This window comes from Vombatus ursinus, unplaced genomic scaffold, assembly GCF_900497805.2.
Source record: "Vombatus ursinus unplaced genomic scaffold, bare-nosed wombat genome assembly UNPS02014822.1, whole genome shotgun sequence".
NCBI lineage: Eukaryota > Metazoa > Chordata > Mammalia > Diprotodontia > Vombatidae > Vombatus > Vombatus ursinus.
Window position 1 is genome coordinate 11,449,810 of NW_020954600.1, and position 26,599 is coordinate 11,476,408.

Below are 26,599 nucleotides of genomic sequence, written 5' to 3' on the forward strand. Positions count from 1 at the left end.
GACTTGAATCCATCTTTTCCTGGTTTAAAGGCCAACTCTTTAGCTACTTAATAAATAATGCTTGTTAACTGAGTAAATGATCTCGCCTTCTAAGACTTAGCATCAGTGGGTCTCAACTCCTCATTTGTATGAAGGAAAAGCGAAAGGTCCTAGAAGAGAAAAAGCGGACTTTGGAGATGAGAAAATCTGGATTCAGGTCCTGCCTGAAACATATTGGGTGGATAAACCTAGACAAATCGCTTAACTTTTTAGTGTTCCAGGGAACTCCCCAAATGGTACCCCATTTGTAAATCTGCACCTGCAGAGGGATTTAGCTCACTGGGAGTGCCCTAAATGGGTGAAATTATAGGTTTGGACAAAAAAATGAGGAGGTAGGACTAAACGTTCTTCAAGGCCCCTTCTAGCTCTAGCATGCTATCATTCTACGAGGTGATTGTATGCAGAGATGGGAAATGGTGGTCCACCTGCCTTTCTGCCCACGGTCTACAAACCGAGAAAGGTGAAGGGCCCGTTTCTCTGTACTACCCCCCGCTCCAATCGTCTAAGATCACAAGAATAAAAATCTACCCCACCGGGCAATGGATAACCCATAGTGGAAACAGCTAACTTGAAGCACCTCTTCCAGGGATGTGATGGTAACTTTAACAACCAGCTCTCCAAAACCTCACTTTTTCATTTACTCTGTCCTTATGATTAACATCTTCTCCATCACTTTCTTAATGCTAAATAAGCAACGTAACAATAAATCTAAGCCCTTATTTGTAGCATTTGCCCATCAGGGGCTTGTGGCGGAGGGCAAATGCCCCCACTAGAAATTTAACACCCTTGGGCCCTTCCCATCCAGGGGAACTAACTTATTAGCCTGGCCCACTGAAGAAAAGTAGTAAGAAACATGGAGAAATTCATGAGGGGAGCAGGGAGGAAAGACACTGAGTTAGAACTATGGGACTCCATATCTGGGAGCTGCTCAGGGGCAGACAAATCTAGCCCTGGGTGGGTTATTTTGTTTGTTTAAAAGAGGCTCAAAGATCTCATTCTTACCCTACCACTGGAGCACAAATTTGGTTAACACACACATAGCCCACTTCACAGAGTCAGATCTTGAAGGAAGGTCAAAAGTCATTTAGCCCTACTTCCAAGAACATAGTTTTTCTGAGCTGAGAGAGGGAGAGTGTGTGTGTGTGTGTGTGTGTGTGTGTGTGTGTGTGTACGCCCACACAAGTCAGGAGAGAAACATTTGACCACTGAAACTCTCCAGATGATGATAGACAGTGAACAAGTGGTATTTCTCTAAAGACACAGAACTTAATCGAATTTAGGTAATCACCAACTTTTCTGCACCAAAACCCTTCCCCCCCACCCCAAAAATTAACCTTGGAAATCCAATATATCATAAGCTGTCAGGGGTAAAGGGAAAAAAAGGAGATGGGGGACTGAAGATTAAATGATTCATATTCTCAAAGGACCTTGCTCAATTATAATTTTAAAAGCTGTACAGCACTGGTAACTTCATTGTCTGGCCTAGAGTACTGAAAGTAGAGGGAGCTAGGTGGTGCCATAGTGCACAAAGCACTGGGCCTGGATTCAGGAAGACATCTTCCTGAGTTCAAATCTGGCCTCAGATGCTTATTAGCTGTGTGATGCTGGGCAAGTCACTTCACCCTGTTTGCCTCCGTTTCCTCACCTGTAAAATGAGCCAGAGAAGGAAATGGCAAGCCACTCTAGTATCTTTGCCAAGAAGACCCCAAATGGGGTCACAAAGAGTCAGACACAACTGAACAACAACACTGACAGTGAGGCCCAGTCTATTATAGTTTTGGAAGGGGTTCTCGGGCTGAGGTGCTCTGATCCCTCCACTTATTCATGTGCTGGGTCAGTCTCTGTGATGGTCAAACTTCCGCTCTCCTGCCCTATGGAATCACAGAATTCTGGAGTTGAGAGCACTCTTGGCAGCCATTTTGTCCAACTCATACCCAGAAAGGAATCCCTACTACAGTACACCCAACAAGTTTTATCATCCAGTCTTTGCTTGAAGGCTTGATAAGAAGGGAAACCCACTCCCTTCTGAGGCAGCGCATTCTTCTTCCGGATAGTACTAAATTATTAGGCAGTTTTTTCCTAACGCCAAACCTAATGCTGCCCCTACAACTCGACCTTGCTCCAGCTTCTGTCTTCTGGGGCCAAAGAGGATACATCTAATTCCTCTCCTCCTCTCGATGGTCCTTCAAATCCAGGAGCCCAGCTACTGGCCCCTGAGTCTTTTCTGGGCTAGCTCTCCCAAATTCCTTCAGCACTTGGACTCATGGCCTTCCACACAACCAGTGTTTCTCTACATCTCCTCATACCTGTAGGGCCCCTCCTCCGTCACATTCTTCCAACAACTGTCACCAAGTATTTATTAAGCATTTCCATGTGCCAAGCACAAAGTTACTGCCAGGAATGTTCAGAATCCAATTGAACTGAACAAACATTTATTAAGTCATTTATTTATGAGATACCCAAAGCACTATGCTAGGTGCCAAATAATGCTAGTCAATCCATGACTCCTCATAATAACTTCCTCCCAAAACTGGGATTAGGGGTCAGCAAGGTAGGCAGCTGCCTAGGGCATAACATACTGGCAGGGAACAGCAAGGAACAAGTTTTGAAGATTTTAAAAGATAAACGCATACATTTTTAACGCCAGAAATTTCTGCTTTCTACACTATGGAAAGTGGTGCCGTGAAAAGAACTCGATCTGAATCAGAGGACCTGGATTCAAATCCTGACTCTTCTGCTTATTTTCTGTATAAGCTTAGGTAAGTTACTTCACTTTCTCTGGACCTCAGTTTCCTCATCTGTAAAATGAGGGAACTGAACTAAATGACTTCTAAGGTCCCTTCCAAAATCGATGACCTGTATTTACCAAGTTTCCCTGTATAGATCCTATATGTATATAATTGTTTGCATGGTGTGTGTCCCCATTAGAATATAAACTCACTGAAGGCAGGGACTACTTTTTGCTTGTCTTTTTATTCCCAGCAGTTAGCGCAGGTCCTGGCACAGAGTATGCATTTAATAAATGTTTGACTGACTGACTTGGCTGTGTTGAAATCTTTGTTCCAACACATACTAGCTGTCCTGGGGAAGACTCATAACCTGAATTTTTTCAGTCTCCTTCTCTAAAAAAATGGAGATAACCATTATCTATAGGAACAGTGCACAGAAGTAGGTTGGTCAACTCAATAAGGTCAATGGGTGATTTCCTCATGTATGGTTCGCATATCTCCACTCGAACACATCTGGGGCTGGGGTCATACCTCCTTGATGGTGTGTAAAAGGTCTCTGCTCCCTGAGCCTGGTCAGCCCACTGACAATAGAATGAGAATGAATGAATGACTGAATGAATGCTTACTCCCCAATTGATAAATGTTCAAAGGATGCAAAAAGGTGATTTTCTGAGGAAGAAATTCTAGCTCCCAATAACCACAGGAAAAAATACTCTAAACCATGAATAACTGGAGAAATGAAAATTAAGGCAACCCTGAGCTCCCACTTCACTCGCCCATCAGGCTGACAAAAGCCGCCAAAAATGGAAAATGACAAATGCTGGAGGGGCTGTTGGAAAACATCTATTAATGTATAGCTGGTGCAGCTGTGAACTAATCCAGCCATTCTAGAAGGCAATTTGGAATTATGTCCCAAAAGCAGTGAATACCCTCTGAACCAGAGATACCACTACTAAGTCTATATGCCCTAAAGATTTAAAAAAAAAAAAAAAGGGAAAGAACACAAACGTACAAAAGTATTTACAGTAGCTCTTTTTGTGGTGGTAAAGTATTGAAAACGGAGGGGATGCATCTCAATTGGAGGATGGCTGAACGAGCTGTGGTATATGAATGTGATAAAATATTATTGTGCTATCAGAAACAATGAAAGGAATGGTTTCAGAGAAACCTGGGAAGACTCATATGAAACGATGCAGAGTGAAGTTGCAGCGATATTGTAAAGGCAAACAACTCCCAAAGACTTTATTCAAGGGCAATTACAACCACAATCCCAGAAGATCCATGACAGATCATGCTACCCACCTCCTGAGGGAGAGGTGAAGGACTTTGAGTGTCGATTAAAGTACGGGTTTGTTTGTATTGTTGTTTTTTTAACATGAATAATGCAGGAATTTGTTTCACCCCATTGTATATAATTATAATAGGTTTTGTTTTTCTTGCATTCTCAATGGGTGGAAGGGGGGGATGTAGGAGGGTGAAAATTTGGAAATAAAAATTGAATTAAAAAAAGAAAGCAAAAAGTCAAGGGAGGGGAGGGAGACAAGGATGAATGAGTCAGGGTATTTGGAAAAGACAGACAGATTAAGTCAAGGCTAGTAGGAATCAGAGCCACACCCTGGATTTGGCCTCCAGAGCTGAGAACAGAGATTAGGACTTGGGTCCCCAGGGCAGGGTAGGCTTTTCCCCCACCGCCTTCTCCCGGCTACCCTTCAGCCTGAGAGGTGGCATTTGTGAAGGCCATGGGAGACCCCTTCCTCTGTGTCCCCTCCAGGGCTGAGGCCAATGATACTATCACTGCACAGCCTTCTGCAGGGTGGTCAACTCTGTGTGTGACCTCTCTCTCAACTCTGAGGCCTAGTTCTCACTGGTGTCTCTCTCCTCCTTCTTTCAAAGGCCATGTCCAGGGTGTGGTCCAGATCCACACCAGCCAAGACTCAATCAAACACCAGTCATCACCGCCATTATGAGCAACTAGAATTTATACAACTTTGAAGTTTCCAAAGTGCCCAACGGACATCTCCTCTGAACTTCGCAAGCATCTTATTTTTGTTGTTGTTCAGTCATGTCTGACTCTTCGTGGTCCCATTTGGGGTTTTCTTGGCAAAGACACTGGAGTGGTTTGCCATTTCCTTCTCTAGGGAATTAAGGCAAATGGAGGTTAAGTGACTTGCCCAGGGTCATACAGCTAGTAAGTATCTGAGGCTGGATTTGAGGAAAATGAGTCTTCCTGACTCCAGGCCTGGCACTCTATCCACTATACTACCTAGCTGCTTTCAGTCCCAACTAAAATCTCACCTTCAGCAAGAAGCCTTCCCATCTCTCTTAAATCCAGTGCCTTCCTGCTTTTAAATATTTTCTATTTATCCTGTAGCTTGTGTTTTTTGTGTATGTGGTGTGTGTGTGTGTGTGTGTGTGTGTGTGTGTGTGTATGGAGAGAGAGACAGAGACAGGAGAGAAAGGAGAGAAAAAAGAAAAGAGAGAGGAGAGAAAGAGAAGGAATGAGAGAGAGGAGAGAAAGGCAGGAGAGAGACAGAGATAGAGAGAGGAGGAGAGAGAGAAAGAAAAAGAGAGAGAGACAGGAGGAAAGACAGAGGAGAGAGAGAAAGAGAAAAACAGAGAAACAGAGACAGAGAGAAGAGGAAAGAGAGACAGAGGGGAGAGAGAGGGAGAGAAGGAGGGAGGGAGGGAGAGGGAGGGAGAGAGAGAGACAGAGAGACAGAGAGAGAGAGAGAGAGAAAGACAGAGGGAGAGCAAGCTTGTTATCTCCCCCATTTGATTACAAGCTCCTAGAGGGCAGGGACTATCTTTTTTGCCTCTTTTTGTATCCTTCGCACTTAGCACAGTGCCTGGCGCATAGTAGGCACTTAATAAATGTTTAATAAATTGAACTGAATTGAATTTCAGAAAGGTTAAGTGGCTTGCCCACAACTAGTAAGTATCTGAGGCAGGCTTCGTACTAAGGTCTCCCTGACTCCAAGTCCACTCTATCTGCTAGGTTTTGACATCTTTCATCTCCAATCTCCAAACCTCAACTGATCATCTTTGTGTGGTGTCCCTAGGCCCAGGGCTACTCTTCCCAAGGAGATAATCAACAAAATTCCCATAACAGTGTCAACAGAGATGTGTATAATCTTCATAGAGAGAAATCTTCAAATATGAATCTGATCTGGATAATCTTAACTGTTACCCTGACCTAATTCCTCCTGGTCACACACCCTCTCTATTTTTACACAGTCTCTATCTCAAAATGCTATTGTGAGGAAAATACTGGGGGAGCCTTAAAATGCCAAATAACTGTGTACTGTCACAGTGCCTGCTACAGAGGGCAAGGGACCATAATTCTTAACCTTGCCTACAGCACCAAAATTTTTTTTAAACCCCACTCTTTCTAGCTCCCAGGTCATTGGACCATAGGTTTAGAGATGAAGGGTACACACTAGTCCAAGAAATGAAGAAACTACTGCCCAAAGATGCAGAATGACTTGTTTAAGGTCACATAGCTAATGCCTGAGCCAGAATTCAAACCCAGGTCCTCTGACTCCAAATCCAGCATCCTTTCTACTGCCTGACTTCTCTTCATATGTCTGGTAGCAAGGACTTTCTGTCCCTGAGACAGTGCTGAAAACCAGAGCAACCACTGAAAGTCCTTGGTTTTTTGTGAAATCTTGTAGTAGACCTTTAATGGCATTGAACTCAATGTCAACCCAGCACCTGACTTAGGTCCATCTGAGTCAGCATCTGATATCTTCCCACCACCCCTTTCCATGATTCTCCCCTTCAGCTCCTGAGACCAGCCCCTTCCCTCCCCAGTCTCCTCAGGCTGCCCAATGTGGCATTCCATCCAGAGAAAGGAATGCCTCAGGGTACCTCACACAGTGCATTCTCTTTTCAGCCTCACAACAATCCTTTGAAGATGAGTACTACAGGTATTATCTCGATTTTACAGATGAGGAAGCTGATGCTCAGTAAGGTTAAGTGAGTTGCCCATGGTCATATCGCTTAAGAAGCATGAGTGGCAGAATTTGAAACCACAGCTCTCCTGTATCCAAGTTAAGTACTCTTAACATGCTGAGGAATTAACCGAAAATCAGATGTTCCTTTAAAAACTATCAGTTATTGACTCCAATTTAGGGGATACATTTTCCCCAACCCCCACCTCAAGAAAATTTGGAAACAGAGATTCATCTATATGGAGAGCTGTGGACAAAATGATGCATCTGAAGTTAATGAAGACCTGGGTTTGAATCCTGCCTCTGACATTTTCTCGCTAATCTTGGGTAAGGTATCCACTAAACAACGGCGTCTTTCATCTCTAAAATCTAAGACTCAGTCAATCAGCCCTGATGTGGTGTCAACCGGCTCTCCAAACCTCAGTTTCCTCATCTGTAAAATGAAGGGAAATTGGACTGAATGACTTCTCAGTTTTCTTCTGGCTCCAGGTCTATGAGCCAATGATATAAAGTATTATATAAATGTGAACTGCTACTATTTTTCCTATCAAGGTGTAAAAAAATTAAAAGAGACTAATAATATGGTTTGACACAGCCTCGATTAAAAAAAATGCACTTTCTTTTCTTAAAATTTGAAGATATCCTCCCAAATTCCCTTAGCTATTATCTCTGCAAATAGATCTAAGGTCCCCTTCAGTTCTAAACCTATGTTCCCATGAACCTTACAAACCAAAATTATTTCTGGTCCTCCCCTCAATCTCCTTCAAACTCCCATGACCCCAGTTCTCAGAGCTCAGACTTTGGAGAGAAATGAATTCACACTGAGGTGTCAACAGCGGAGGTCAGCTTAAGGTGCAGCCTCTAAGGGAGGTCTTGGTTACCTTTTAAAAGAGGGCTGCCCAGAGAGACAAGGGGAAAGAATGAAAGCACCAGTAGCAGGATGTCAGACAGAGGGAGATTTTCACCTTTCCAAAGGCCCCTCAAAAATCAACCAACACCAGTATTTATTAAGAACATGCCTAACTCAGTGCTAGGCAACGTGCTGGTACAAATGGAAGTCCCCACAGCCCGAGCCTACCACATGGTTACCCATCCACCAGAGACGGCTAAACTTCCTGCACCCATAGACTGCTGAAAGTGACCTGTAGTTATCATTTACTCTGCTCCCTCCCTGCCCTTTCCCAGAGGAGGAAACCCAGATTGGAAAAGTGATTTGCCCAAGGTCTTCCAGCTAGCAAACTTGATACAGGGCAGGGGTTATTAATCCGGGGTCCCTGAAATTTAAAAAAAGAACTTTTTTTTAATAACTGTATTTAAATATGATTGGTTTTCTTTGTAATCCAATGTATTTTATGCATTTAAAAACACTCTGAGAAGGGAACCACGGGCTTTACCCAAACTGCCAATCCCTAGTATGCATTCTGGAGTGCAATTCAGAACTATGCCCAAAGGGCTATAGAACTGTGCATTCTCTTTGACCCAGCAATACCAATACTAGATCTGTATCCCACAGAGGTTTAAAAAATGGGGGGAGGAAGGATTTATTTATACAAAAATATTTATAGCATCTCTTTTTGTGGTAGCAAAGAATTGGAAATTGAAGGGATGCCCATCAATTGGGGAATGGCTAAACAAATTGTGCTATATGACTGTAATGGAATACTATTATGATACAAGAAATGATGAGCTAGTTGATTTCAGAAAAAACCTGTAAAGACTTACATGAACTGATTCAGAGTGAAATGCGCAATATTGCACAATGACCAACAGTGAATGACTCGACCATAGTGTCATATATGACTCGGAAATAAAATGATCCAAGACAATTCCAAAGGACTCATGCTGAAAAATGCTATCCACCTCCAAAGAAAGAACTTATAAAGTCTGAATGCAGATCACAGCATTTGTTTTGCACTTAATTTTTTGTGGGTTTTTTTTTTTTCGGTTTGTGTCTTCTTTCACAACATGAGTAATATGGAAATATGTTTTACAAGACTACACATGTATAACCTATATCAAATTGTTTACTGACTCAGGGAAGGGGGAGGGGAGAGAGGAACTTGAAATAAAAAAATGGTTAAAAATTATTTTTACATGTAATTGGGGAAAAACATAATTTTTTAAAAATAAAAGAAATTAAAGGAAAAAAATCTTTAGTAGAGTGGGGCTAGAGTTTTGGACCTGGAGTTGGAAAGACCTGCCTCTGGCACATACTTACTTGCTGTGTGACCTCAGGTCACTCACTTAACATTTCGAAGCATCAGTTTCCTCACCTGGAAAAGAAGCAGGTTGGTTTGTTTGGACCCTCTTTACAATCCTTTCTAGCTCTAAACCTATGCTCCTATGAACTCAGTTTCCTCACACCAAATCCTATACGCTTTCTTTCCACTAGCCCAAACTTTTTTTTTTTCAGAAGTTTCCATCAGCTAAAGGTCTAAAGAAAAAGATCCAAAGTAGGCTTTTCCCTTTCTTAGGGAGAAAAGAAAATTTAAAAAAAAGAAACCTCTCAGGACATTATGAGGTTATACTAGACCACAAAAACATATGGAAACATATACAGATTTGAAAAAGTCAATGTGGGCAGTTATGAAAAAACATTCCAGAAATCCACAAACTTCTCATTCTGATTAGATCTTCCAAAGATATACATACAGAATGCCAGCTCTTTGCTGAAACAGAGCCGTAAAAAGGGCTGTCTCAGAGATTAGAGGTGCTCACTCTTAGACTGTCTTCAAGTAAAGCTTGGTTGGAAAGACCACCAGCTCCACTGGAGAACACCCAGACTCCCTGGGGCTCAAGTTTTCTTACTTGTAAAATGAGGAATAAGTAACCCCCAAGGTCCTTTTTAGCTACAAATCGATGAGCTTATGATCATTTGTTTATTTTAATTTATATCAATATGTTGTGTTTTTATGTTACAAATATTTCCATACCTTATCTACTGTGCTGTGGGAGAGATGGAATTCTTTGGAGAGCATGGGTTCGACTAGATGTTTGCTAAGGTCTATTCCAACTCAGAGGGCTGTGAAAACCTGATCACTGCATGGGTACCCTTGAAATATTAAAACAATCAGATGAAGGTCTCCATTCTCTTGGGTAGATGGGTGCTCTATGAGGCACAGAAAGACATATGCCAAAACAGAAGAGGCAGAATTTGCAGTTAAAGCAAATGGAGGTGACGGTGGCCAAATCACTGACCCCTCTGAGCCTCAGTTTCCTCATCTGGATAATGGAGGGACCTAGTTAAATGACTTCTAATGTCCCCTCGGGTTCATTAGGTCATACATTGAGAGCTGGAGGAGATAAGTAACAATAATGACTCAACCCTTCTATATTGTTTTGAGGATTTACAAATATTTTCTCCAAACAACCCTGTGAAGTAGGTAAGGCAAATACCCCAATTTTTCAGATGATGAAACTGATTCTCAGACTTTCATTGAGAGGAAGCATGGAATGGTGGGGAGGACACTGGATCCTGCACTTTTAATAATAATGGCTAGCATTTCCATAGAGCTTTAAGGTTTACAATGTGCTTTACCGTTCCTCATGATAATCCTTCGAGGTAGATGCTATGATGAGGAAACCAAGGCAAACAGAGGTTGAGTGACTTGCCCAGGGTCTAACAACTAGTAAGGTAGGATTCAAACTCTGCTCTTCTTGCCTCCAAGTTCAGCCCCTCGGGTAGCTTTGCCAGCAAGCTGCCTCATCAAGAGTGAGCCCAACCCATCTCTCCTCAACCTTTGAGGGTTGTCACCTGGCAGAGGGATTGTCCTCATCCTACCCGGCCTCACCAGAACTCTCTGAATTATTATGTCTGATCCTCCCAATTCTACCAACCAGGAGACTAAAACTCAGAGTTGTCACGACTTGCCCATGTCCTAATCTAGTAAGCGTCTGAAGTAGAGTTCTAATAATGTGGATAAAAATGGAAACTTAATACAATGTCTTTTAGGCCATTGATAGTCACAGCCTTCAGTGGAAATGCTGAAATAGTACAATTAATTAGTTCATGTCAAAGGGCCAGGGCCCCAGCCTGGGCTCCTCCATTCCATATGCCTGTCAGCAGGCTACTTCAACTCTGGGCCTCCTGTAAAGAACAAGGAACTGATGAAAATGTTATGGTTCTGGCTCTGTCTCTCTGCCTGGCTCTATTCTGACCAGTTCTGTCTGAGAAGCTTATGACTATCTGAATGGCTAGCTGCAGGGCCAAATCCACAGGCCAGCTTAAGAAATGTTGTTCAATCAAATCCAACTCTTCTTGACCCCATTCGGGGTTTTCACGGCAAAGATAATGGAACGATTTGTCACCTCCTACTCCAGCTCATTTGACAGATGGGGAAACTGAGACAAACAGTTATGTGACTTGTAAGTTTCTGAGGCCAGATTCGAACCTGGGCAGATGAGTCTTCCTGACTTCCAGCCCAGTGCTTTGTCCACTGGGCCATCTAGCTTAAGATATGTGTGAGGACAAAAATCAAAACCAGAAGGCACAAACTAGCAAAGGTCCAGTGGGAAACAAGGTAGAAAGTTTTTCTCAGGCACACACAAAATAAGTGGTTTGGGGAGAGAGGAAGGAAAAGGGAGCCTCGGTCTCCCTTGCCAGCTAATTTTAAAGGAGGGTAATTAGAGGTTCTCTTAAAGTTCTAAGTTGGGTTCTCCCTGCCTCCTACCCTGACCTAGTGCTTTGCATAGTGAAAATGAGCTGCCTTTGACCAAGGAGAGGAATTTACCAGCTCACTACAGTACTGTGTGAAATGTAGCAGCTTCTGGGGGAAAGAAATGTCATTCCTGCCCCAACCTGTGGTTAGGATTGCCACTGATGGGGGTCACCCCACCAGGCTTGGGTTTCTTAGTCTTGCTAAGTGAGGGCTCTCCTGGGGAGGTCAGAGAACTTAAAGAACTCAATGAAACAAATGCTACTGTAGCAGCCACTATGCTTGAGCAGTGAATGATCCAGTCCAGATCATTAGGGTCCCTTAGCCTGCTTTGCTGGCCCTTTCCCAGGGCCCACAGAAACTCTGTTTATTTTCTTCCAGACACAAACTGGGCACTCCAGGTTAGCCTGACTTAAGTTTGGCCTGATTCTTCTGATTAACTGAGGAAGGAATAACTGGAAGCAGCTTGGTGTGATGGGAAGGAAGGTGCTTTGGTCATCAAAGGACCTGGTTTCCAATCCTGATTCTGCCCTTGGAAGGTCTGGGTGGCCTTGGGAAAGTCTCTTCCCTGCTCTGGGTTCTCTTTTCTCTTCTATAAAATGAGGGGCTTGGTGTAGATGACCTCTAGGCCTCCTTCCAGCTCTAAATTTACCAACCCATGTCCTGGAGTAGAATGGCAGCAGGTTTCCATGTCTGAATCCGGGTGAACTTAAGAAAGTCACTGTGTTTCTCTGGGCCTCAGATTTCCTCACCGATCAATGGTTCTCTAGGGCTTTTTCTCTCTCTGACTTTCCACGTTCCCATCCTCTGCTTCGCCAGGGCTGTCACCCAGCTGGTGGCCTAGGCTCCTTAAAGCTGCCCTGCCACCCCCACCGCCCATGTGGTTCTCCCCGCAGACAGCACAGAAAACTTGCATTTAGTCATATGGGCAAGTAGGGGTAATTGAAACCTTGCTGCACCACAGGATTGCAGAGCCTTCTATAAATACTCTCCCTACTTGTTGCTGACAAACACAAAAGAAGGCTCGGGGCTCGGAGAGGGAGGAGATGTCATATGACTGGGAGGCGGGAGCCCCAATGATTAACCCCGTTTTTATAACGTTCCTCTTCTAGACCCAGATTGATGGCATTCCGCACCGCACCGGTCCTTCCCCTCAAGCTCACTTTGCGTGTAGACTTAAAAACAATAGAGGCGGGAACTGAGGCAGAAACCCATAGGAGGAACCAGGGTCCAACCTGATGCAGCCTGAGCCCCTCGAGGCAGAGGATGCGGGTTCAAATTCCACCTAGGAGGTGTGCTCCCCCGACACCCTGAGGAAGGCGCTAACCCTCAGTGTCCTCATCTGAGAAAAGATGATTTCTGAGCTCTCTTCCAGCTCTAAATCTAGGCTCCCGGAGCCCAGTCTGGAGGAGGTTCAGAAGGCTCCAAAGGGACGTGCCTGGAGGCACTGAGGGGATCCAACCATCTCCGGGGCTCCCCAAGGGCACGCTAGGGGGAGGGATGGTGGAAGACCCAGACTGGGGGAGGGTCGCCCCGGAAAGGCGCTGGCTCCCCCTCCCACGCCTCTCCTTTCAGATCCGCTTCTTAAAAAACAGGAGACCACATAAACATTCGCGCACAAACACCCGGGCGGTGTGCGAGCCCTGCCTCGCTCACTCTCACTCAGGAAAAGCAGCTGCTAATAGGGTTTGTCCCCCTGCAGGCCCAGGAGCGCCCCCCGAGGCGGTAAACACCGGAGGGCCCCCCCGCCCCAGCCCCGAGCACGGAGCTTGCCCCAGCAGATGCCCCGGGGGGCTGCTCACGCCCCCACGCCGGGCTGGAGCGTGCATTCGTTTGCAGAGCTGGCTTTGTCCTGGGACCTCGCTCTTGGCCCGCCCCCTCCCTCCCTGCCCCAAACAGGGGGCGGCTCCCACTCACCCCCTCTCTGGGCCACCTGGGTCCTGCGTGAAGCCGCGGGGAGGAAGCGAGCCCGGCTCCTTGGCTCTCCAGCAGGCACGGAGGGAGGCGGACAAGTGTGCAGGCTTCCCAGGAGCTCGCTCAGCCGCGAACCGCTGCCCTGCCCTACCCTGCCCAGCCCTACCCAGCCCGGCCGGCCGTCCCTTCACATCACACCTCTAGGACAACGGGCCGGGGGCCAGCCTGGGGCCATCTCCTGTCCCGCTAAGAGAACGCAGGCTCCCGGGTGCAGCCAGCGCTCAGGCACGTCTCCTGCATCGCGGGGCTCCGCGCAGCCTTCGGTTCACCCTTTTCTGGGGTGTGCAAGGCTAAAGTTTCTCTCCATCCCTACCCCCCCCCCGCCACCCCCCTTGTCGTGCTCCACCCCCACTCCTCACCCCTCCAAGCCAACAGCTTCTCAAGGAGGCAGCGCTTACATCCAGTGCAACAATTTCAGGAAGTCTGAGTTCTTTGACTTGAAAAGCCCGGGAGGATGCAGCAGGTCAAGCTAGCTCCGAGGCTGCATTTCTCTGGCGTGAGACACCCCCCTCCCCCCAAACCTGGGGCCTCTCTGGTGCTGCCTGCCCTGGGGATCCCAAGCCAAGCCAATCAGATTGCACATCCAGAGGAAGCGAGGTCATGCACGGGAATCGAGCCCTGGGCATTGGGGGAGTGGACTGTCCGGGGCAGGGACGGGCACCCAGTAGGTCTAAGAACCAGGAGGAGGGCTCAGGGGCCCCCTAGTGTGGGAGCAGTGCCCCGCCCCTTCCCCCCGCCCCGCTCCTCCAAAGCAGAATGTCAGAAATCCGAAGGTATTACCCTTAACAGCCGGTGGGGTTGCAAACAAACAGCCCACCAGGGTTGATGGGAGACCAGAAAGTCTGCTTGTATCCAGGAAAGGGCGCCACAGCCTGAGCCCAGAGAAAAGTTTCTGTACAAGAATGCAGCTAAGTTTCCAGGGAAGTCTCTTCCAGGATGGCAATTTTATTTTATAAAAGCGCTCCCCAGCACAAAGCGTCCTGAACTTCTAGGGTTAATGGAGCTTGCAACAACTGAAACCAAAGCAACCAAAGAGGGGGAACAAAACCAAATAGGCCCAAAAGTGTTATTAAAAAACACACACACACACAAACAAAAAAAGTTTCTTTTCTGCAGCTCCAGGTGTTAGGAACCTCATGCAGCTGTCTGCAGAACTCACTGGTCTGTTTTATTTCAGTATTCTAGCCACCCTGTAGTTAAGCAGGAAACCGTCCAAAATATGCTATCTGCTTACACATCAGGTTTACCCTTTGATGAAGAGAGCCCCCCAAAACAATGACTGCCCAGGGTGACATCTGCAAAAGAGCAAAGGCGGTTGTCTTTAGCGCTGTTAGTCACCATTCAGCTCTTGTTTACGTCACTGTAATTTCCAATAACAGTGCCCTGATTAAAAGAAAAGGACTGTCTTAACTCGTGTGTGTGTGTGTGTGTGTGTGTGAATCTGAGACTGAACTATAAGAATTCTATTTAATCTAACAACTGTGTATTAAGAGCCACTATTTGCCAGGCATGGTGGCCGATGTTGAGGAGACAGAGAGAAAGAGAGACAGAGACAGCCAGAGACAGAGAGGAAGGAAGGAAGGAAGAAAGAATTCCTGCTGTCACTGAGTTTATTTTCTACTTATAAAACATGATTAATAAATGAACACACAGTGCTTGTCACCCCAGGGTAGGTTTTTATAAGTTACTAATTAAAAGAAATAGGAACCATAATTTTGCGATTGGAAAACAATCCATTCCAACCTCCTTGTTTTACAGATGAAGAAACGGAAGCCCAAGAGGTTGTGGTTCATTCAAGGTCATTCATTGACTGGACTGGTTGGTGGTAATTAACCAACATTAATGAAGAACCTACCAGGCACTATTCCAGATGCTGGGAATACAAACGCACACACACACAAAAAATAAAATAGTCCCTGCCCTGAAGGAGCTTACATTCTGTCAGGAGAAATATATGTTGACATATAACTAAGAACCAACTGAATTAATGAAAAGATATTTGAAAAGCCAGCTGACTTCCCTCAAGTCCCAGCTAAAATCCCACCAAGGGAAGCCTATCCCAAACCCTCTTAATTCTAGTGCCTTCCCTCTTTTAATTTTTTCCTATTTGTCCTTTATATAGCTAGGATTTGGGGGGGAGTTCTTTTTTTGCCTGTTGTCTTTCCCATGAGATCATGAGCTCCTTGAGGTCAGGAACTGCCTTTTGCTTCTTTTCATGTCTTCAGCACTTAGCACAGTGCCTGACACGTAGTAGATGCTTACTAAAAGTTTTTTGACTGACAAACTGGGTGCTTATTCTGTGCTAAGCCCTATTCCCTGTGGATGCAAATATAAAATCTAAGACAATAAATGCCAATCATTTGGAGGAGTGGAGGTGAGAAGGCCCCAACAGGTGGGGTCTTGGGAAAGGCCTCAAGAAGTTAGCACTTGAGGTAAGCCTTGAAAGATGCTTAGGGGTTGTAGAAGACAGAGGGTAGAAGGGAGTGAATTCCAAGCATGGCAGACAGTCTGGGCCAAGGCCCAGAGCCAGGATTAGGTAACTTCTTTCCACCATATGATCTACCTTTCCATATGATTTCTAGTTCATTGGCTAAAAACCTACAGAGTTTTCCTCACTGGTGATAAAGTGAGTTAAGTTACAGGTAATTTAGATAAGTTGTTTTGAGCAAGCCTCCCTACAATCTAGTTAGGCAAGCAATGAAAAAATCAGCCATGGAGGTCTTGTTCAAATCCAAGCATTACTACAGCCTACCTCGGAGATGTTGGCAATGCCTCTTAACCTTCTGTGCCTCAGTTTCCTCACCAATAAATGAGAGGTGTGGACTAGATGGTCTCTGAGGACTCTTTCAACTCTCAAATTCTATGATCCCCATTTCAGGGATCTGAGATTCTGAGACAATAAGTATTGGACCCAGGACTTGAACCCAACCAAGTTAGCTGACTTCCAAGTCTATTTTTTTAACTTCCTCTCTGTACGTTCAAGTTCTAAACCACAGGATTTAAAACCATTGGGACCCTTAGAGTTGAATCCAATCATCTCACTTTACAGATAAAGGAAATGAGGCTCAGAGATAAAAATCCAATTATATCTAAGTTCCTGGAGAACAGAGACTGCTTTGGTCAGTGCCTTGCATACAGTAGGTGCTTTAAAATGCTTATTCAAGGGGTAGCTAGATGGCAGTGGATAGAGCACTGGCCCTGGATTCAGGAAGACCTGAACTCAAATCTTGCCTCAGACACTTGACACTTCCTAGATGTGTGACTCTGGGCAAGTCACTTCACCCAATTGCCTCGCCCCCGCCCCCCAAAAAGGCTTATTCAAAAAAGAGCCTAGCCTGAGCACCCACTGGTAATGGGGACCAGTGGCCACTTAGCTGCTCTTAGACACCAGTCTTAGATTGGAATTGCCTTGATATCCTCTTTGCCCAAAGGACCCATATCAATCTACCTGGGGGCAAAGTAGACCCCCAACTCCCCCAGGCCTCCTCCACCTCTTGTGGGAAACTGGAGGGATGACAATAGTAGTGATAGTAAGAATAATAAGCTAGCATTTATATGGGACTTTAAGGTTTGCAAAGCACAGTAAGATAGTAAGTTATCCTATTTGATCCTTACAACAACTCTGGGAGATAGGGGCTATTGTGCCCATTTTACAGATGAGGAAACTGAGGCACAAGAGGTAGAGTTGCCCAGGGTCACACAAGATCCGAATTCATGTCTTTCTCAAAGTCCAATACTTTATCCACTATAGTACCTTGCCATCTCAACTTTCGCCTCCTCACTTCTACCAGTGCTCTGGTCCACAACAGCCAGGATGCTAAACCAGGTCCCTTTGATTCTAACTCTAGTGCTCTCTCCACTCTAAGAGAGCAATGCTTGCAACCATCTCAGAATGCTCATTAAGCATCTACACCTGCCTGCCCTCTGTCTCCTACCATAAATGCACCAACATGCTGGGGCCCTTCCCTGACTTTTCTTGTTACTGCAGGGATGCCAGCGGAGTACAAGGGGGCTGTCATCCATTGTCCCTTGCTCTCACTATGTGACCAGCTCATCCCCGACCTACCCCTCCACCCCCGATTTAACTGCTATACCATGGCTGTCACTGTTGGTGGTGGTGGTTTTCAACCTACGGGAGAAAACCCACAGAATGGCTGGATCTTGCTTGTGGCACTATATGGAGGGAAATAGCTGCTGTGAAGTCTCCAACTTTACAAAAGTGTGCTGCCTTTTCAAGCTCAAATCACAAAAAGTGGGTGCAGTTGGTAACAACTGCAAAGTCAGATCTCTATCAGTCAGATCTATACAATCAAAGTACAGAGCATGTGGGCCATACATCCATAAAAATCACCGTTTGCTAACTTCCAATGCCAAGTTGCAAACCGAGTTACCTTTAACTCGAACAGGAAACCTTCCTAAGTCACTGAAGTCCAGGCCTGCCTTCTCCAGTTCTCTACAGACCTTTCTCAATTGAGAAATTAGGAGCTAGGAAGTTTGCTTTGTGGGAGTATTTTGGATGAGATTTAAGAAAAACCTGTTTCCACCCATGGAGCACTTTTCTTGAAAGCTAGGGTGTTCCCAATATGTCCAATTTTAAATAATCCCTTTTGCTTTTTGGTTCGCTATGTATTGGCAGGCCACCCAGACAGCACCCCAGATGGGCTGGCATGTACATGCAGTGTGAATAATTTTAGTGAAGTATTCCTTTCAGGTCTAGGATTCCTAGCAGTCATATCATCTTGGGAGGGATTATAGTACAAGGGAGTAAGAAGACCTCTGACCTCAAATCCAACCTCTGACCCTGATTTCTCCCTGGTAGATGTTGGGAAAGTCACTTGTCCTTTCTAGGCCTCAGTTGTCTCATCTGTAAAATGAGGTTGGACTAGAGGTTGGACTGAGGTTCCAAGTGTAGATCTATGATCCTATAATCTACCCCTTCATGCATTCCATTCCACTTAATCAGTCAAATGATGGAAAGTCAGAGATCGAAGGGACCCCATTAATCATCTTGTCCACAACTTCATTCTCATAGATGAGGAAGCTGAGACCCAGACAAGAGAACTAACTTGTCCAAACTTACACAACCAGCAAGTAGTTTGAATCCATAACTAGAATAATTAGAATAGTAGTAACAATGATTTTAATGTTTGCAAAGTGTTTTCCAAATATAATCTCACTTTATCCTTACAGTAACCCTGGAAGGTAGATATTATTTATTATCCCCATTTTACAGGTTAGGAAACTGAAGCAGACATAGTTTAAGTGACTTGCCTAGGGTCACACAGCTAGTTAGTGTCTAAGCACACATTTGAACTTAGGTCTTACTGACTCCAGATCTAGTCCTCTATCCACTTAACTGATAATAGCACCTATCTCCCTGGACTGTTGTGAGGATAACAAACTTATTTTTGAAAAGCACTTTGCAAAAGTTTCATAAATATATATATATATATATCTGTATGTATGCATGTATGTATGTATATGTATATGTATATATACATGCACAGAGATATAGATATATACTGTATATGTTATATATAATATACATCTCTTGAGATATCTATGTATACATATTTTATATATATATACACACATATATAAATGCTAGCTATTGGCATGATGATTACCCACTGTACCACCTAGCTGTCTACAGAACACAGTCTCCTGACGCTCAGATGAGTGTTCTAAAGGGACTGGGGGAGAGATCTACTTCAGAATCTGCTTCATTTCTCCTCTTGCTTCAGCTTAAAAGCCCCCTTTCACTAGTTCTAGCCTCAGCAGAGTTAGAAAAGAAGACTAATAGTTGACAGTATGGAACTTCTGAAGGTTGAAGAAGTCTTTACGTGCATTGTCTCATTTAATCCTTCCTCTAAGTGAGGTGTGTTTTATAAGTATCATCCCCCATTTTATAGAGGAGGAAACTGAGGCTGGGGGAGGCAAACTGACTTTTCCATGGCTACACAGATAGTATTAGAGGCAGGATTCAAATCCAGCTCTCTCCTGACTTCAAGTCTAGCTCTCTTTCCACTATATCATGCTGCCTCTAAAATAGCTAGTCAACAAGTCAACAAATATTTAATGAATATCTTCTATGTGCCACGTAGTATGCTAAGTACTGAGGATACAAAGAAAGGCAAAAAAGACAGGCTTGCCCTCAAGAAGCTAGTAATCTAATGGGGGTTAAAGATATAAAGCAAGCTCCCATATAGTCCAATATGTTCATAACAGCATGTTTCCTGGTGATGAAGAGCCAGGAGCAAAGTAGAAAACCATTGTTTGGGGAAATTGGCTAAAGAAACTGTGGCATGTGAATGTAATGGGAAGCTATTTCACCATAAGAAACAACAACTATGAAAAAGTCAGAGAAGCATGGGAAGATATATGAAGAGATGCAGAACAGAAACAAGCAGAACAAGGAAAACAATATACATAAGGGCAACAGTGGAAAAAATCCCTAAATGAACAGCATGTAAATATAGTGACCAAGCTTTGCCCCGGAGAAAAGTTGAGAATACGCATTTCTTTCCCATCTTTGCAAAGGTGGGGGACTATGGGTATAGAATATTGCATATACTGGCAGGCATATTTAATGTGTTGGTTAGTTTTGCTTAATTGCTTCCTCCTTCCCCTTAAAAAAAATTTCTGGTACATGGGATGATTCACTTGTTAGGAGAAAAGGGAAGATATAATCAAAAATTAAGGTGATATAAAAATAAAACATCTGAAAAAAAAGATTTTTTTTTTTTAAATTAGTCACCAGCTTCTGAGTGTAAGCACTTGTTCATAGATTGGTCATGTACCCTTTGCTCCATCCCCCTCTCCAGGCTTTAAACTCTCCAGGCTAAATAATTACAGTGGGGAGGGGAAGAGGGTGGTCAATCAATGCCCTGGTAATAGTTTATGAAAACATTTAAAAAACCACAAAATGCTATACAAGTGCATGGTCTTATTATTCTGATAAGTTATTAGATATTTCTTTAAAAACAAAGTTGTGAGTCACCCAAAGGGCAAAGAAGAAGCACAAGGGAAGGCTGTGATACATTACCCACCAAGAATTGTGCAAGAGACACAGATATTAGAGAGATATACAACCCGAAACGAGATAGGTTGGTCATGGGTCATTTCATCTCTAAACCCCGTTCCTTTGCATGGCCTGTGCCTGCCTGACTCAAGGAAGGGACTCCCTCTCCATCTAGAAAGAGCACCCCTAGTTTCCTCTGAAGCTCAGTACCATTGACTACATGAGGCTGCTCCTAATTCCCCCCAGGTAGTCATGCCTTCCCGACCCCCAATCACTTTATATTGCTTTTGTGTATACTTATATGGGCGCATGTCTTCCTGGAGGCCAGGGACTAGCTCACTTTGATATCTCTACCCCCAGCACCTAGCACAATGCTTGAACCACAGAGCAGGAGTTCAATAAATGCTGATTAATTGATTCTGGAAGCAGTTTGAAGGACACATTGGATGGAAGAAAGAGTAAAAGTGGAAAGGCACATAATGAAATAGAGCGTACGTTTCTTGAGGGCAAGGACTTTTATTTTTGTCTTTATATTCTCAGTACTTTCCACAGTCCTTGGCATACAGTAGGCACTTAATAAATCTTTGTTGCTTAAGTAAGGTGGTAAGTCTGAAGGATAACAACCATATGCTCCATTTGTATCTAAAGGAAACCCCCCTTGGCATCTAGGAGTAGGTGAACAGGAGTCACCCAGGACGCAAAGATATGGATGGACCGCCCTCTGTGCCCCTGGAAGGTGTACTGGCATTAATGAGATCACAGGTGCCATGAATTAGCAAAGTATCAATGTGTTTTCTCTTCTTGGGAACAGTCGCCTGTCTCTGGTGCCCTGGCCTCGAACAATGGATTGTGGCTGTCATCTGAGGACCAGCCTAGCTAAGGTTCAGAACCACTCACCCCCTGGTTGGCCACAGAAACACTGGAGCCCAGCTACAAAGGCAGAGGGGCTGTGCTCTGGGTCACAGGAGCATAGGTCTAGGGTGCGAAAGCTCCTAAGAGCTCATCTAGCCCACCTCCCACATACTGCAAACGAGGAAATGAAGCGGAGAAATTACAAACAGGTGATGGCACAGTTAGGATTTGAACTCAGGTCTTCTATGAATCTTTGAGCTACTTACTATTTTGTGTTGTATAGAATCAATGCATGGGATCTCCAAAGCTCCTTCTAGCTCTAACATTCTAGAACTTAATTCTTCCTGTTTAACTTTGAACTAGTAAATCCCTGCTAAGCATACAACCAACCTGATCCCTACATTCTAGGAATGGAAGGCCTCCCCAGCATCACCCACCTACTGACTACGGACAGCACATTTAGAAACAACCCCAGAATATGCAGAGTGCTCTCCTTTTTAAGTTAGTTGTCACATGCTCTTTAGTGAGCTCGAAAGGGATGGTCTTTAAAAAGGGAATTGCATCGTTGTTGGAGGCAACTGGAAATTCTCTGAGGTTCACAGAAATTAACTGCTTAAAATCACCTAGTAAGCATAAAGTCGTGGACAATCAAATTCCACCCTAGATGCTTGGTAATGAGCAATGTGATCAAGGTCAAGTCACATTGTGTCTCTGAACCTCAATCTCTTCATATATAAAATGGGGAAGCTGGACTCCAGGGTTCCTAAGGTGCCTCCAAGTTCTAAATCCACTTGCCAGAAATTTGAACTCTAGTCTTTCTGAACTGAACTCTGGTCCCGTTGTCCTCCTACACTAGCCTGCCTAGGCTGACCCTGGGGTAATAATGATCTCTGGTTAGCTATTTTTTTCTTTGGTTATTAGTAAAATTGGTAGAAAACACAGTACCAATAATAGAGATCATGATGACAAATGGAAGTTCTACATGAATGGAAAGTAGGAGCTAATGAGACATGAGTCATATGTTTAGAAGTATTCAAACTTGTACAGATACTCAGAATGGGATCCAGACTTTCATCCTTTGGTTGGAAACTAGAGCCCTGGGAATACAGAGAGAAAAACCAGACAGTCTCTGCTCTCTCATTCTAATAACACTCATGGAAGGCTTCAGCTATATATACAGCATCGAAACAGATGGTCATGCCCCTTCTTCAAAGCCATTTCCACAGATAAAATGGCCTTAGTTTCTGAATTCATTGGAATGCTATCGCTATTGCTAATGTCCCTGGTCAAGGCACAAGGTTAATAACGCCTGTGCTAAGGGCTTTCTGGCTCAGGATAAAGGATGCACTTCCATCATGACGTAAATATGGCCCAACAGATTCAATGCACTGTCAGCGTGAATCTCCACTGTACCCACGTGGGCAACCCAGGGCATAATGATGCCCTTTCAAATAGGATCCCATTGTATTTGTAATATAGTCTCCTTCAATGGTTCCCATCCTGGGCAGTCAAGAATCCCTGGGAGGCCAAAGAGTTATCCGGGCACAAGAGGTCCTTGAATCCATAAGTGGAACTGAATCTAAGGCTGAAACTTTGACCACTTCAACCAGACTTCCAGGCTCTGAAATCTGCAAAATAATCCTAGCTGCTATCTCTTTAAATCAATGCATATGCATTTATTTAGCACCTACTATATGCCAGGTACCCTGGCAGGTGCTGAAAATACAACGACAAAGGTGAGATAGTCCCTACCTTCTTGGAGTTTACATTCTACTAGCACGAAATAACTCATGGACATATATAAGCCAACATCCTTTCAGTAGAGCGAATAAATAGTATGTCTTGTAAATATGTGAATTACTATTTTTCAACTATATAGAGATCCTATTGTAATTAATAAAATAGAAATTCATTCAAAAGCAATATTAAGTTCATGGTAGCTTTTCTCAGACCGACAGTTAACAGTACAACTAGTATGACCCGGGGATCTGTACTGTTTTTTTTTTTTTTTTAGGCATTTGGGGTTAAGAGACTTGCCCAGGGTCACATAGTTAGTAAGTGTTATATGTTTGAGGCTGGATTTGAACTCAGGTCCTCCTGACTCCAAGGCCAGTGCCCTTTCCACTGAGCCATGTAGCTGTCCCCTGTGCTGTTTTTTTGACATTAAAAAAGGGATCCTCCAAAAATATTGGGAACCCTTGGAACAACATCATTTCAGGAGGGTGGGAAGCTAGGCCCCTTCTGGTCCTCTTCCCCTGGTCTGGCTGACCCTCCTCTTAGTACACATACGCTCTTTCTCAACTTCAGCCAAACAGCAGAATATTCCTATAGAAGAGAAAAACCTACACCCAGGTCCCGGGCAGGGATGGAGCAGGTACTTTCTATGAAAGCAGGAGCATCTGCAGGGTTCTGGCATTAAAAGAAGGGCCAGGGAGTTCTAAGGACTAATCACTGTCCAGCTGAGATTTCCTGGCTGAGAGGTTCCTCCACTGTCTGCTGGAAGTTAAAAGGGGATTGATTGTTCCTCTGCATTCTTGTGGGAGGGGTGGGGTGAGCCATACCTAGACCCAGAGAGCTCTCAGCGACCTTTATCTACAAGGGAGATAAAGGGGACCAAAATCCAGGCAAAGCGGACCAACACCCTTCCATCAGGCTAGCTGTGCAGACGTGGGCCAACTCCCCGTGAACTGCTAAGGGTCTGGCTGGTGACCTTTTGCTTTTCCTTTTCCAAGGGCTGTATTTCAGGCAGTCTACCGCTCAGGAGCACCTGCAAGATGACATCATGGTACAATGGAGTCAGAGGAGCTGGGTTCCAAACCCAGCTCGTCTACTTACTAGTTCTGTGACCTTGTGCAAGAATTTTCTTTGTTTTTCAGCTTCATCTAAGAAAAGGAGGTGGGGGAGAAGGGGCAGGGCTAGATTGAGATCACATAAGTCCTTTGCAGCTAGTGTCTCTATTGTCAGAGAGTAAGCAGGAGAAAATCAAGATGAGCAAAATCAGTCAATGGTTAGCAGAGCTGGTATGAAAAGGGTTGAGGGGCTGGGAGGGCAAGGGAGGGGAAAGACCATAAGAGAGGCCTGCCCTGTGCAACAGCCTGAAGAAATGTGGTGTCAGGAAAAGATTCTAGCCTTCAACTCTACACACCCAGAGAGTTATGAAGTAGCTGGGTGACCCCAGGAAAATAACTTCGCCATTCTAGACCTCAGCTTGCTCACCTATAGAACAAGAGGGTCGGATGAGGCGATTTCTAAAAAGTCTTCTTATTTCACGTTACTCTTTTTTATGGACCCTATGGAAAGGCAGTGTAGCAAGGCAGATACAGATGGAACGAAATCTGGGTTCAAGTCCCTCCTTTCACCTTGCAAGGAAACTCTCCAAGCTTAGAGGTTGCTGAGACGTGTCAACCTGCATTGTTAGAAGGCGTTTCCTCAACTGGGAGTTCCCTCTATCAGTGAAATCACAGGTACTATGACTATCCCTATATACTCTACATTATAGCCCAACTCGACTCTGAGGCAGTTCCCCTAAAGTCAACAGACCTACTCCCATGTCCATGTATTGGCATAGTTTATGCTGCATGTATGGAGCATTCCCTTCCTTCAAGATCTTTCTCAGATGCATCTCCATCATTAATCTTTCCCTGATTCCTGCCTCCTCAAGCCCCAACCCAAGCGCAAAGTGTTCTCTTCCACCTCAGCTTTTTCTAGAACTCTTTTCCTAGTTCTATCCTGTGACCCCATCATCCTTAATATTCTTTATACAGGTGCCTTCTTTCCCTTTCTCCCTACCACCCAAGTAGAACTTCAGCTCCTGTACAGAAAGAATGTGTGTGTGTGTGTGTGTGTGTATATGTGTGTGTGTATATGCATATATTTCCATCTTTGTAATTTTAGCCCCTAACCATAGTCTAGCTGGAGAAGGATATGTCAGACCACTCCAGTTCCTTTAGCATGAATACCCCAAATGGGATCTCAAAGAGTCAGACACAACTAAAACTGAACAACAACAACACACGCAGCTCTACACTTAGTCTTCCCCATTAGACAGTGAGCTGCTTGAGGGCAGAGGCTATCTGCCACTTTTCTTTGTATCCCATTGTGCTCAGCACGATGCTTGGCATATAGTAGGCACTTAATAAATGCTTGTTGACTTGACTTAAAAAAATTATTTATTGAAATAAGCTGAAGCACATAACCAGCACAGAGCAGGTTCCTTGTATGTGCAGTAAAAAACGTGTGTTAAATTGAATTGCAGATGAATTAATTAGGGTCCTACTTACAGATTTTACAGTCAAAGATGATTAATTGGTAGTTTTAAGTAAGCCATCCCGAATCCATTAGAGTCCCTAATGCCTAGGACAAATGATTTTTTTTTTTAAATTCGCAAGTATGCTTTAAATTTCTAGAGCAGTCAATACTCTCCCAGTGCTGATGCCTAGTAATCATAATCTTGAATTTATTGTTTTTCCTGTTACTACTTCCTTTGTCTTTTGTTGGGTATTTAGTAGCACTCCCCAAAACTTTGTCCTTGGCTGTATTTTAATTTGTGAGCCCATCACAAAGACTTCAGCCCCTTCCTCAGTTTCAAACCCACTGACCACAGGCATGTGGTCATGCCTTCAACTGGTGAGTTCCAAGCAACAGATACAAGGAAATTTGACATTACTTCCTGTTTTGTTTTTACTGTGGTTACAGGGTCAGTTCAGTAAAAATGGTAACCATAGGCTATATTTTCCTGTCTCCTTATTTCAGAAATGATGAATGTGTCTTATGGTAAGTACTGCTACTTACCATACATGAGTTTGTATTATGAATGTACAATAATAATAACAATTAATAATAATAATGAGCAAATCTAATTTCTCTGGCATTTTGAAGCTTTACAAAATACTTTCTGCATGGGTAGCACCTGTATTATCTACCAGATCTCTAGTTGGTATAAGGAAACTGAGACTCACAATGACCAAGTGATTTATAGAGATAGAAAGTGGGCCTATGATTTCACTGTCATAGGGAATGGACTCCCAGATAACTCTCTCATCCAATGAAGGTCGGCACTTCTCCGCAACTGAGACTCTTGAGAATTGACTGGGGCCCTAAGAAATTGTCCATTTTACAGATGGCATCATGTAATGAACAGAGGGCCAGCTTTGAAGCCAGGAGGATCCAGGTTCAAAAACAGTCTCTGAGACATATTGGCCCCTCTGTGGCCCTGGGCAAGTCACTCAACCTTTCACTGACCCAGGCAGTTTTGTAAGGCTAGAAGCCACAGAGAAGGTGCTGACCCGCTGGTGGAGGGAGCCTTCTCACCTCAGGGACTCCAAGGTCACTGGCCTTCACCACACTCTCCCAGATCCAGTCCTGACTCGAAGGACTTTT

At 44.3% G+C, this 26,599-nt stretch overlaps 1 protein-coding gene across 5 annotated transcripts in view; it reads right to left on the minus strand.

The window, feature by feature from the left end:
- PRR5L (proline rich 5 like) overlaps nt 1-13,831 on the minus strand; it is a 95,745-nt gene extending 81,914 nt beyond the window's left edge. For 3 of the 5 annotated variants that reach the window (XM_027837885.1, XM_027837882.1, XM_027837886.1), the window contains exon 1: nt 13,746-13,831. The gene's annotated coding sequence lies outside the window, so the exon portion shown is untranslated. Of the gene's footprint in view, nt 1-13,290; nt 13,356-13,706 lie in introns of those variants that run through there. The other 2 variants (XM_027837883.1, XM_027837884.1) reach the window with 2 other exon arrangements.
- Nucleotides 13,832-26,599: the final 12,768 nt, after the last annotated feature.